Below are 12,569 nucleotides of genomic sequence, written 5' to 3' on the forward strand. Positions count from 1 at the left end.
ATACTTTTTCATACTTTAAAGGCCATTTAAGCATGACAACAAAGATACAACCCTGCACTCCATTACCTGCTATGAGGTTTACTCACCACTTCTTATAGCACATGGCAAATGTAGCGCTGACTCACACACACCCTGTCCCTTGCAGCAAAAGGAACATTGCACAAGACTAACATGGTCTGATTGCTTTTGGGGAACAAGATATCTCACCCAGAACCCAGCTCTTTGGGACTCTTTTCACAGCCAGCTTTCTTCAAGACCCTAACCAAGTACAAAACATGTGCCCATCACATATTTAAAAGATGGTAACATTTTCTCTTTGTCTGTTCTGCCAGCCTGGCGTCTGTTTCAACATAGCTCCGGTCATCTGAAGAAAAAAAAACATTATTGCAAGACCCCTGTCTATGTTAATACATTAAATTCCACATTGTTATTAAAGAAAACAGAAGGACAGTGTATTTGTCATTCCTAGCACATAGTGTTTACATCCTACTTTAAACACAAGACAGCAGTTCTTAAACACAAGGGCACATACAAGGTTGTTCATGCATCCTGGCTCCAGCTGCCAGGGGTTTGATGGATGCATTGGCAGGAGACAGAGCAATAGCTATGGTCTTCTTGGGCTTCTCCAGTAGCACCATCCTGACTCCTACCAGAAGCCCAAGAGCAAAGACACCAGGAATCCATTCGTGGATGGGTCTGCTGGGGTCACCCAGAGCTTGGCTCTATCATAGACTTTTATTGCAACTGTATCTGCCCTTTTACTCAGGTAAATTCTCTTGGTATTTTCTCTTCCAGCTAACCCCAGTTTCTGTGCTGTGATGCAGCGTAACAAAAACCAGCAGGAAGCCAGGCAGACAGAGAATTTTTTTCCCCCAGCCTCCCTCAGTTTTACTACTTAGGCGTGAATGTAGCCCTAAAGTTCAACATGTATCCATTTAGACTCCCAGTTTTAAAGTATTGTTTATATTTACATACTATCTAGAAGTCCAACTCTTCCATAACTCTGTTAGTCACAGATTTAAAAACCATTATTTTATTCTTTCTACCATACTCAAAGCAAGGAAACCGAAAGCAAAGCGACCTATATTTTGAATACTGTTATTCTCCTTTGGATACGTGCAGTAAAGCCATCAAAAGAAATAGAATGATTTATGGCCTAATATATAGCTGTCTGCATTACAAAACAGTAAAACGAAAAGTAGCACATAAAAACCCAGGAAGGTAGTGAAAGTATCTTTGATCTCATGTATTATTTATCTCTTCAAGTACATAAAACAAAACAGTAGGTTTTACACTGCATTCTGTGCACCTTATACCTAGAATAATGCAAAATCCTTTCTACAAAAAGGTGAAAAACCATCCAGCCCACAGCTTGTTCCTTCTTGGGCAGTCAGAGGAAAATGAAAGAAAAAGATGCATTCTGCAGTGTATCCGAAGACTAAATAATCTAACTCTGGCAGATCATTGAGTTCCCAGGGAATTTTCTATGTAAAGGCAGTTGAGTACGAGCTGACAAGGAACAAGGGCTCTGGGAGATTTTGTTAGGAAGCTGAGCCTGGAGTGGTAAATGCGAGATGTGCCTCCACTCATTTCTGTTCTGCACATTTGCAGCAATACAGCAGTTACCATAAACTTCAGCCTGACCAGAATGTGCTGGGCACTAGGCAGGACATTTTTCTCGTTATAAACTTGTTCCCACTGCTGTAGATTATAATTTCCCTTCATCATACAACTAGGAAGAAATATAATGTTGGAATCTTTTGATGCTTTACATTCTAATGGAAATAGGTTCTTCTGATCTAAATCCACATACAGAGGTGAAAAAAAAAAATGCTAGTAAAATATTGTTTCACCAAAATCAGTCTCTTAGTGTGCACAAGGCAGGCTAAAAAAGAACATCATAGATTTTCTTAAGGAGTGTCAGAAAGCAATGTTGTAAATAATTTAAATTGTGTTTATCTAGTTGTGATATGCTGTTGTATTGCAAGGAGAAGCAGGGAAAATTTAGAAAGAAAAATACTGCAGGGAATAGAACAGCTAATTCTTACGATCTCTGAGTAACAAAGAGTGAGGATAGAAAGTACACACTAGAATCTTACCTGCAGACACATCTCTACTGCTTCGGCTAAATAATGACTGAAAGTGGTTTATCTAATGTAAGATCTCTATACAGACACCCACACAATTTTATCCATTATTTGTTTGGATAACCAGCTAGGGAAAAATAACATAAACCAACTTAGGGCTACCTACTTATTGGGCTGCACTAGTATAATTAAAGAATTTCTAAAAAGGTAATTGAAATCTGTGTATGGCTAAGACTTGAAATATCTCATTGGATAGTGCTTGATCAAAATAGCAAAATACACTTCTGGGGAATCCACTGGCATCAGTTCCATCATTCTGGAAACCGAGGTTAGAGAAAAATATATTTTTTTTCTCACAGGCCTGTGAGTGAAATGACTGTAAGCATATCCTTTTTTGATAGCTGTTTGATAGCTCTTGCTCCTTGAGACACTCAGGAATCTCAGCACCACTCAGGTTTGTGCATGCAGAACCACAGATTCCCCAAAACCTGGCATTAGAAGAACATCAGTGTTTGAGAAATGCAGTAAGAGCCAAGAAATGACCAAGAGAAGGGTGCCAGGGCTGATGAGTTCCATCACATGCACGTGGCAAGATGCAGTCTTCACCCAGTACAATTACTCTTTCAGATCAGGACTCCTGCCTGACACAGGGAGGAGAACACACCTGCTCTGGGGATATGCAAACAGTGAGCAAGAGTAAGTAAACAATAGGTGCATCCAGAGACCAAAACAGGGATGTTTTTAAGGGTGACATATGCTAGTAATAACACTCAGGCACTGGAAGTGTCCATTCAGCTTCCAAATCATGGTCAAAAGGTCACCATAATGAAAAACTGGTAAAGTTTTTTAATTAGGATAAAACCACGCTCAGGAGTAGAGATGAGAATTCTCACCTGAATCTACCCTTACCAAATCAGCAAGTTGGAGTCATTGTATTCCACAGACATTCTGCTCAGCCTTGCTCCATCTATAAATGCCTTGACCTCACCTTCCAGCTCTTTTTCTTCCAAACCCTAAGGGTTTCTGCTCACCCTATATTTTTTCCTATAGACTTTTCCCTCTCAGACTGCATCTGATTCCTCTCTGCAACCAAGACAATTTTAGGTACTTCTTTCACTTGGTGTCTTGCACTCCCCCCCCCATCAGTAAAAATTTCCTTGAACAAAACTCAATATGTAGCACAACCAATCTGCATTTATCATAGATGTGATTGTAGAAATCCAAGCCAAGGCACAAAATACTTAACAAATAGCATGAAAATAGCTTCCTATGGCCAGCAGCAGAGTAAGAAGCTGTGAATTTTTTATAGTAAGCAGGCTAGCACAGGGGCGACTACAAGTGACTCCAGGTCAAACAGAATGATAGCGAAATCTGTCAGGATATGAGCTCATCATCACTCCCTCTTACGGTAAAGCAAGGAAAAATACAGAATGAAGATTTGCTGCCTGATACCCCAGGCTTTCAAAAGCCTGTTCTCCACCTTGTTAAGAGTACAGAATAGAGCAAGCATTTTTTCCTGCAATGGAGTGATCAGTAAAATGCTGAGACATGGGTTTTCCTGAGGGTTAATTTCAGTGCATTGTGCTTTTTGGAAAAACCCTGTGCAGCTTGGAATGAGTTTCCCTGCCACCTCCTGATGACTTATAATGCCCAAGACGCTGAAGAAAACGGCAGGCAGATGGAGCTAGTGATTTATACACTGTCAGGAACAGAGGATAAGTGAGGGTGTTTACAGGAGCCATCTGCAAGCTTTATACACTGATCCTACAGTCCATTCATTATATTTAGGCTCGCCACCAGCAAGAGGATTCTTCAGTACATAAGCAGCAGTGAACTACAGTGAAAGTGTAGACAGATCACTTGTAATGAAGATTTTAAGCGCCCTGGGAAGAGTAGTTTACCTTAATCTTCTGTTGAAGAAGGATGCTCCAGCAGAAGATACTGCAATGTAACACTCATAGACATACTAGTCTTTTCAGGGTAAAGTTTTTCTGTGTTTTGAGAAACAAAGTAATAAATCCTGGCATGCTTATCTTCTGTAACTTTGGTCAAATCCTTTGACTTCCTATTTCAATATTTCCATCTATGAAAAAAGAGGATACGTTATTTACCTCATATAGATATTGTGCAGACATTTTTATATTTCTATATTGCTTTTAACATGTGAATGCACTCTAGAGTGGAGTACACTGCATATTACTTTGAAGGGCTGCCAGCCCATGTTTTGAGACATATTAAGGAAGTGTTTCAAAACTGTTTTTCTTATTGTCATGGTTTAACCACAGCTGGCAACTAAGAACCACCCAGCCACTCACTCCCTGACTCAGTGGGATGGAGGAGAGAGTCAGAAAAGTGAGAAAACTCATGGTTTGAGATAAAGCCAGTTTAATAAGTAAAGCAAAACCATATCACGTTCCTGAATACTTGATTTCCAGATAACACCTTGACCTGCATGGATACGGAAATACCACTCCTAAAGTAGGAGTTCCTTCCAGGAGAGAGCAGCATTTTTTGTCCAGTCAATAAACTTCACAAGAGCATTTGCCAGTTTCATTAGACTTTTGTATGCTATTGGAAGCTTTAAAAATATTTTGTTGTAATCTGTTAGATAGATGATTTAACTATAAATCTCGCTGCACTACACTTTTTGGAAGGACTCTCTATTCAAGCTAAACAATAATTTCCATTTATGGCCTACTCTTGGACTCTAACTTGTTCAAAAGTCTGTTTTTCACAGCAACACCTGCCCAGCGTTCTAGTTGTGCAAGACTAACTTCATTTCAGTTTGTGTTGCTGCTTTCCATACTTTAAAAACAGAGGAAAATTAAAAACAGCATAACTGTCACTACAAAAAAACTTTCATATTAGTTCCAACAGACAACATGCAATTAAAGAAACTATCAGGTCTTCTTTAGCTCTTTCCTAAAACCCACAGGAACCACAGACAATTTTTCTGTCTTTGAAACCAGAGGATTAAAGATAGATTATATCCCACTCTTACAGGCATTGCATTCAGACTGCACCTTCATACTTACTAAGGTATTACTAAATTTAAGACATATCCCATAGACTTCCTCCTCTTCATACAGTTCCTCAGATAGGGAAGATTAGGGTAATTTGACTTTATTTGTTCTGATTTATTAATGACAGCTGTTGCTCATTACCTTGTTATCTCTTGTGCTTACCCAGATATCCTTGTCTATTTCTAGGAAGGGAAGGTGGGTTAAGTGAAATTCTTTGGTTGTCTTCTCACCTTCCATCCTTTCAAAGATGGCCACTGTGATTTCCATTTTGTAGGCCTCTAGAATTTCCCTCATTCTTGATGATGTGTATTGTCTTCTGCAAATAAATAAAGGGCTCAGGTCTCTTGGACTGTGGTTCACGGTCAAGTTTCATAATAACTGTACTCACAAAGATAAAACCTAAAATGAAATGACAGTTCGGATATTTCATGAGACAGAAATGTAAAACCATCTAGGCAGCTTCCAACTAGATTTGTAGACTGCAAGATTGCAGTGGAGAGGAATGACAAGAAATTCTCTGTAACTGGGGCAATGATGACTATACACCTCATGTTTCATTTGTGATGTTTATAGGTATTAAATATATACCAAAATGAGGGGCATAGCTCTCAACTTATCAAGATCAACCTGTCAAGGTCCAGATGTGAGATACTGGCCTTTAACTTATTAAGAAGGTAACAGAAACATGGTGAAGAATGAAAAATAGCATTGCATAACACAGAAAGGACATAACAACACATAGGATGAGTTGTTTTTACATAGTTTTCTATACATTAGGCTTTCGTATGACAGAAAGTGTCAGATAACACAGGAGCTGTAGGGTACAAGAGCTAAAAATAGAGAAAATTTCCGAGTTGCATTTCCCTGATTAGGAAATGTCTCTCAAGCTTCTGAGAGGCTGGAGACCACATAATGACTACACACATTTGCAAAGGTGGATGGAGTCTTGATTCAAGTACCCTACTGCCAAAATAAAAATCTTAACAAGACACTGCGAGATGCCTGTGCTTTGCACTGAATTAATGAATGCTTGACTGTGAGAGGAAAATCCAATGTGACAGTAAACTTTTTTTGACAAAATCCCCCAAGCACTGACTAGATAACTACCCTGACAATGAATATAGAAGTTTTGTTTTCAGTAATGCTGTGCTAGAGACCAAGCATTTACAAGCTAAGTGAAATTAGCTATCTTCCAAGAAAATGAAGAAGCTGAGACAAGGTCATCCCTGCTTAAGGTTGAGATGGAGCCTGGAAATAGAATATGCTTTGAAGATTATGCATCAAGGACATATAATATAAAGACATAAAAATTACATACATGAAGGGTAAGAATCAAGCTAGCAATCAAGGATCAGGAGGGGGGCTTACAGCAAGACACAATCTTTAATTTGCAATCTGCTAAGGGTAAGTTGAAGCTGCTGTTTCAACTGAACCATTGATCTCAACAGCTAGTCGCAAGGGGACCATATTCATAGCTGTCCTAGTCTAGCTGAATGGGCTTGCTTAGCTAGCAACTGATAAGAGGTCTGAGAGAAGGAAAGGCCTGGCCTCACTCTGAATTGAAAGCACTTGCTTTTGTCCAAATTTAGGCCATAGAACGGTATTGCATTTGATATAGTAGACAGCAATTGAAAAAATAGGGGAAAATAATCATCCTAGGGAATGAAAAGAACCACCAAATGAGACTGAGAGGCTTGATTAAAAGCCTATAATGAAGTGACCAGCAGATATTTCCCACTGACTTGACAAGGGACCAGAAAGAAGCTTCACAGCTATGGAGGTCCCATCCTGTCCCCACAAGTAGGTTGTCTCCTTTTAGAAGAAAGGCTTATGACTTTGAGTGTGTTTTCTTCCAATCTGTACAAGAGTCCACACTGAAAAGGAAAACACAAAGAACACATCAGCAAGAAGTCCTGGTAAAGAATGTTCAACCTGGAGCACATCTTTGCATATCTTCCTTTGTTTCAGAAAAATTGTCATGTGGTGGAGGAATTGTGCCAATGGGTTAGCCCTGGTCAGCAGCTCAGCACCACGCAGCCGCTCACTCACTCCCACACAGTGGGATGGGGGAGGGAACCAGGAGGGTAAAAATGAGAAAACTTGGGGGCTGAGATACAGTTTAACGGGTAAAACAAAAGCTGCACACACCAGCAAAGCAAAACAGGGAATGAATTCACTACTTCCCATCAGCCGGCAGGTGTTCACACATTCCCAGGAAAGCCGGGCTCCATGATGCATAACTATTATTTGGGAAGACAAATGTCATCACTCCAAGCGTCTCCTCCTTCCTTCTCCTTCCCCAGCTTTATATGCTGAGCACAAAGTCATACAGTATGGAATATCCCTTTGGTCAGTTGGCTCAGCTGTCCCAGTTGTGTCTTCTCCCAGCTTCTTGTGCACCCCCAGCCTGCTCGCTGGCAGGGCATCATGAGAAACAGAAAAGGCCTTGACACTGTGGAAGCCCTGCTCAGCAATAGCTAGAACATGGGTGTGTTATCAACACTGTTTTGGTCACAGATCCAAAACATAGCACCATCAGAGCTACTGTGAATAAAAATAACTCTCTCCCAGCCAGAACCAGTACATGATGGTACTCCAGCAATCCCAAATCTCTATAAAAGCTGCTGCCTTACACTCTTGACAAGCCACATAAGTATGGTATAAGTGCTGGACCACTTACATTCCTTTCACTCTGATGTCCCACCACTTGGACTCAGGTATTGGCAGGTAAATGAGGGTCTTAATGGCAAGTTCTGAAAGGACAAATGTTAGGATCAGACGGGAGTTCTTGACTACAGTGTCCATCTGAAAACAGAACACATGGGTAACAGCAGCCAGGCAGGTGGGATAGCCTGTGCAGAAGACTACCAATATGTAGTCCCTCAGGTGTGGTCCTGGCCACCAGCTTTGTTGCTTTTAGCCATGGTCTGTCACTTTTACAATGAAGTGGTGCTTCTGAAGTAAATGTTCTGTGAAGAAATCCAGTTGTGATGGCCCAGTCACTGTGACATGCCTCTAGGTCCTGGGGAAGGAAAAGACTGGCACCACAAAGTCTTGACATAAAAATACCCTTGGAGCAACCAAATGCTCCAGAGGCATGTGCAGCACCTGGAGGGATCCCATCCTGACAGCACCAGCTAACAAGTTGAGAACTTAGACTGATCTCAGCCTTACAGTGGTCCAGTTCAGCAAGTCACTTGGGTTTTCTGTGATACCATTAGAAGGACTAGAAGTTTCTCCTGCTGCAGTAAGTATCTCATATTTTTACTTTTTTAGATGGGGGATGATATTAATAATTTAACTATTTTTACGCAGAGGAAAAATTATGTACATTTCCACCTAGTAACAACTGCCAGGTATATGTGATGGTGCAGAACCGGCCCTATACTCTTCAACTACGAAGTTAAGATCTGGATTCATTAACAACTGTGTACGCTTGTCCTGAACAGATTTGGGTCAATATTGCCGTCAACTGTATGTTAAGAAGTGTTAAGAAGTGCCCTCAGGCCTTTCACCTTGTCCCTCTTTGTTCCCTCTCTCTCCTCTAAGACCCTGGCTGATCTAAACTTCTGAAAACAAAAATCAATATTTCAGACCTGGGGGAGAGCTAGTCTGATGGTGCCACTTAAGCCTGATGCATCTGGTATTGTCAGAGGGCCTTATAATGAAGAGTTATGAAATTCACTACTGCCAAGAATTATTTCAAACACAGGAGAGAGCTGACATTCTATTACATGTGAATGTTTTACATCCTTTATGTACATTTACCCTTTAGCGCAAGAGTCTTAGACTGTTTGTTATCCATTTCCTCACAATACCAATCACTAAAACAAAGAGTTCTGAGAAAACTGACTGCAAAGGTATTTAAGATAAGTGGCAGGTGAAACAGGTGCATTAGGTCTCCTTGCTGCCAAGAACTTTCTCTCAGCAGGATTACTGGATTAAAATCCTACTGATACAGCTAAATATAATCTTATCAAGCTCAGTTCACTGTACATGAGAAATGTGAAGTTCTCTACTAGAAAGCTGGAGGCTAAAAACAGACACATGGGCAGAAGGAGCTTTTCCAAGACAGCAAAGGAAGTGATACAGCAGATATTTGAAGAGAACTTGTCAGACAAGAACATACTGAAAAATGCAAAAATGGCAAACCAGATCAGGGCTAAGAACACTTGAAAACTGGGGATGCTAAAGAATAAAAATATGCTGGTACTTGAAAAACACTTGAGTTGAATTAAAAATCCTGTAACATCATGTCCTAAATAATTAAATATAATGCAGAAGAGCAGGACACATTTCACAGAGGCAAGCTTAGATCTAAAGGAAGGAGGAACACACATAATGGCATCCTGGAGTGTCAGTGCCTGTGACAGAATGAGTAGTTCTAGCATCTTATAAAATAAAAATGTGATCTCACAGTGGAAAAATAAGTTTGATTTGATTTTTTTTTTTTTTTAACGCTAGTCCCATGAACGACCAGAGTAAATTATAGATTACTGTGGAAAAAAGTCATTTTGTAAGGATAGCATTTGTAACTGTGAACAAACTGAAGACAACAAGAATCACTGAAATGTAAATTAGAAATACTTCAGATACCTGAAACACAGCTTTTAGAATCAAAGTTGAAATACTGTAATCTTATTTTTAATTTTAATTAATACAACCATGCTGATTTCAAGACAGAAACTCAACCCATTATTAGCAATGTCAGCAGTTTTAAAGCTTAAAAAACTTTATTCTAAAATAGCCATGCATTACCAAGCCCCATGATAACAAGGTTACTGCTAAATATTGTCTTCTATTATGAACAGTGTACTTAAAGCCAAATAATAATCCTTTTAATTTTAATTAAAATTTTAATTTTACTAATGTCTCAAGCAGTGCTGAGGCTCCCCTGCAGAGGGCAACACAGGACCTCCGAAGCAGGTTTTCTTTCCAGAAGAAGCTAAAACCATTTTAGGCTAGCATTTAGCAAAAAGGTTTGTGCTCTTCTGCTCAGCCCCGGCTACTTTTTAATTTTAACCGAGCTTTGTTAACTTCAACTAAGCCCAATTTTAATTTTTATTTTAAAAGATTTTTCTTTTTTTCAAGCTGAGAACAAAAGCCTCAGTTCTCTTTGAGAGATGTGGGAAGCTGAAACTTCCAGTAAGAGCAAGGGAAGGAGAGCTTCCCTGAAAACATAAAACTGCTGTATCTTTCATATTAATGTTTCTAATACATTTTTTTCTTTCAAATTTTCAGAGCTGTCTGCAGCTACAGTTGGAGCAGGAAGCTACACTATCCACTTCAGAGAAATTCCCAAAAAGGTGAGGGTACAAAAGGCTCTTTTGCTAGGACTGCAGATTTTTCACTTTATTTCAGACTCTGCTGTTGCTTTTAGTCTTTTGCTGTTTTCCTTTACCAGTAAAGCCCCATGTGGTATGTGTTACCACTAGATAATAAGATAACACCTGGCAGGATTACAATGAATAATCCCCTAGTCACTGTGCAAGTATGTTATCTGAGAATAATGCAGATTTTCTTATCTTCTTTTCTGAATAGTGCTTGTTTGTATTCCTTACAGCATCTGTCAGCCCTAATCACAGCCCACAAAGATACACACAACCACAAAACAAAAGGTTCTGCCTTTTTGTTGTTCACCTTCAACTTTAAAGTACTTTATCTTGTTTTCTGAACACTCATGAGACAGCAGCACTGTCATAAGCTCCCCTGCTCCAGCTGGAAGTTGTTCTTGCCTGCAGCTGAGCCTCATGTCTGGCTTACAGCATAGAGCTCTTCTGCTCACCATTTCACCCTTCCTCTTTCAAGAGTTAAATCAGGAAGGAACAGCTGTAGGTAGATGAGGTGAAAGGCTTGCTTCAATACACTATTGCAAATTTTACCTTGTAAGGAAGAAAGGCACTAGGTTAACTCTTTGTAGGTCCTGAGTGCACCTAATAAGCCTTAAGGGGTCTGAGTAGACTCACCTGCAGATTCTACTCGTGCTCATGGGGCCAGGAGCTCTATTTAAGCTCAGCCCCAGGCCTTCAGTCCTTATCTAAGCTGTGTCAGAAGAGTACTGCTTTCTAGTTCAGTTGTGTTTGTTCCATAGCAATTATTGATCTGGGCCTCAACCTCTGCACTGACTTCCTGGCTTGACTTCAGCCTAGTCTCACTGCTATGGCTCTGCCTTGGTAGATGCTGGACCTGATCCTAACTGTTACTGAGGGATTTTTTGCTCCTCGCGTTAGGTCTCTCTGTTCATCCTGATACTGCCCTATGATCTGGACTCTTGGCTGAATGTGACCTCTGTCTCTAGGTCTGTCCTGGTCAGGTGCTGTGAAAGTGGGTCCTGGATAGTGAAGTCCCTGCCCTAGCAGCTAAGTTACCCATTTTGGCTCCCAGTGCACCTTCCCTGTGGGGAAAAATCCTGTTCTTGCTGTTCCCTGACAACCTCAAGCATCAGGCCCACCCTTAAGTTATCAGAATCCCTGCTATTTTAAAGGGGGTAGAAACATGCCCCAATTAAAGCCCACTATTCAGTATTTTAAAGATGGACCAGAGCTTCTCTGCTTTGACACAGCAGCTTTCACATCCTTTTCCTGAACCTCATATTAACAGGGTTTGATAGCTGTGGCCTTCCTACAGGAAAAACAGATCATTCTCTCCCTGATACCTATGGGCCTCCTGTTGTTTTACGCTTTGTCACAGATGTGCTTCCCAACTGATCTGTTACACAGATGCATACAATAGCCTAGTCCATGTCTTTGAGATGACAGTTGAGAATTTCTTCTACCTGACAGCCCTAATAAGTGAGGTGAAAACTCTCACTACCCATCAGTGCTTTGTGTCCTCAAATCTGAAAGCATGATAGTATGTGGCCATTTCCCCTCCTTTTCGCTGTGAGAGGTCCTTTAATGCAAAATTTCTGTGATATAATTCAGCTTTGGGCAACGTATGAAAACATATATTAGCATTTATGTGATTCAGTTTAAGCCATGTGAGCATAGGCCTGAGCTTCTCCATACATTGGCTCCTCAAATCCTGTGTTCAGTTTTGGGCCCCTCACTACAAGAAAGACATTGAGGTGCTGGAGAGAGTTCAGAGAAGGGCAACAAAGCTGGTGAGGCATATGGAGCACAAGTCTGATGAGGAGCAGCTGAGGGAACTGGGGCTGTTTAGCCTGGAGAAAAGGAGGCTGAGGAGACACCTTATCACTGTCTACAACTACCTGAAAGGAGGTTGTAGCATGGAGGGTGTTGGTCTCTTCTCTCAAGTAGCAACTTATAGGACAAGAGGAAATGGCCTCACGTTGCAGCAGGAGGGGTATTGAATATTAGGAAAACTTTCTTCATGGAAAGGGTTGTCAGGCATTGGAACAGGCTGCCCAGGGAAGTGGTGGAGTCACCATCCCTGGAGGTATTCTAAAGACGCGTAGATGTGGTTCTTGGGTCATGGTTTAGTGGTGAACTTGACAGAG

The sequence above is a fragment of the Streptopelia decaocto genome, assembly GCF_964273445.1.
Source record: "Streptopelia decaocto genome assembly, chromosome: 1".
NCBI lineage: Eukaryota > Metazoa > Chordata > Aves > Columbiformes > Columbidae > Streptopelia > Streptopelia decaocto.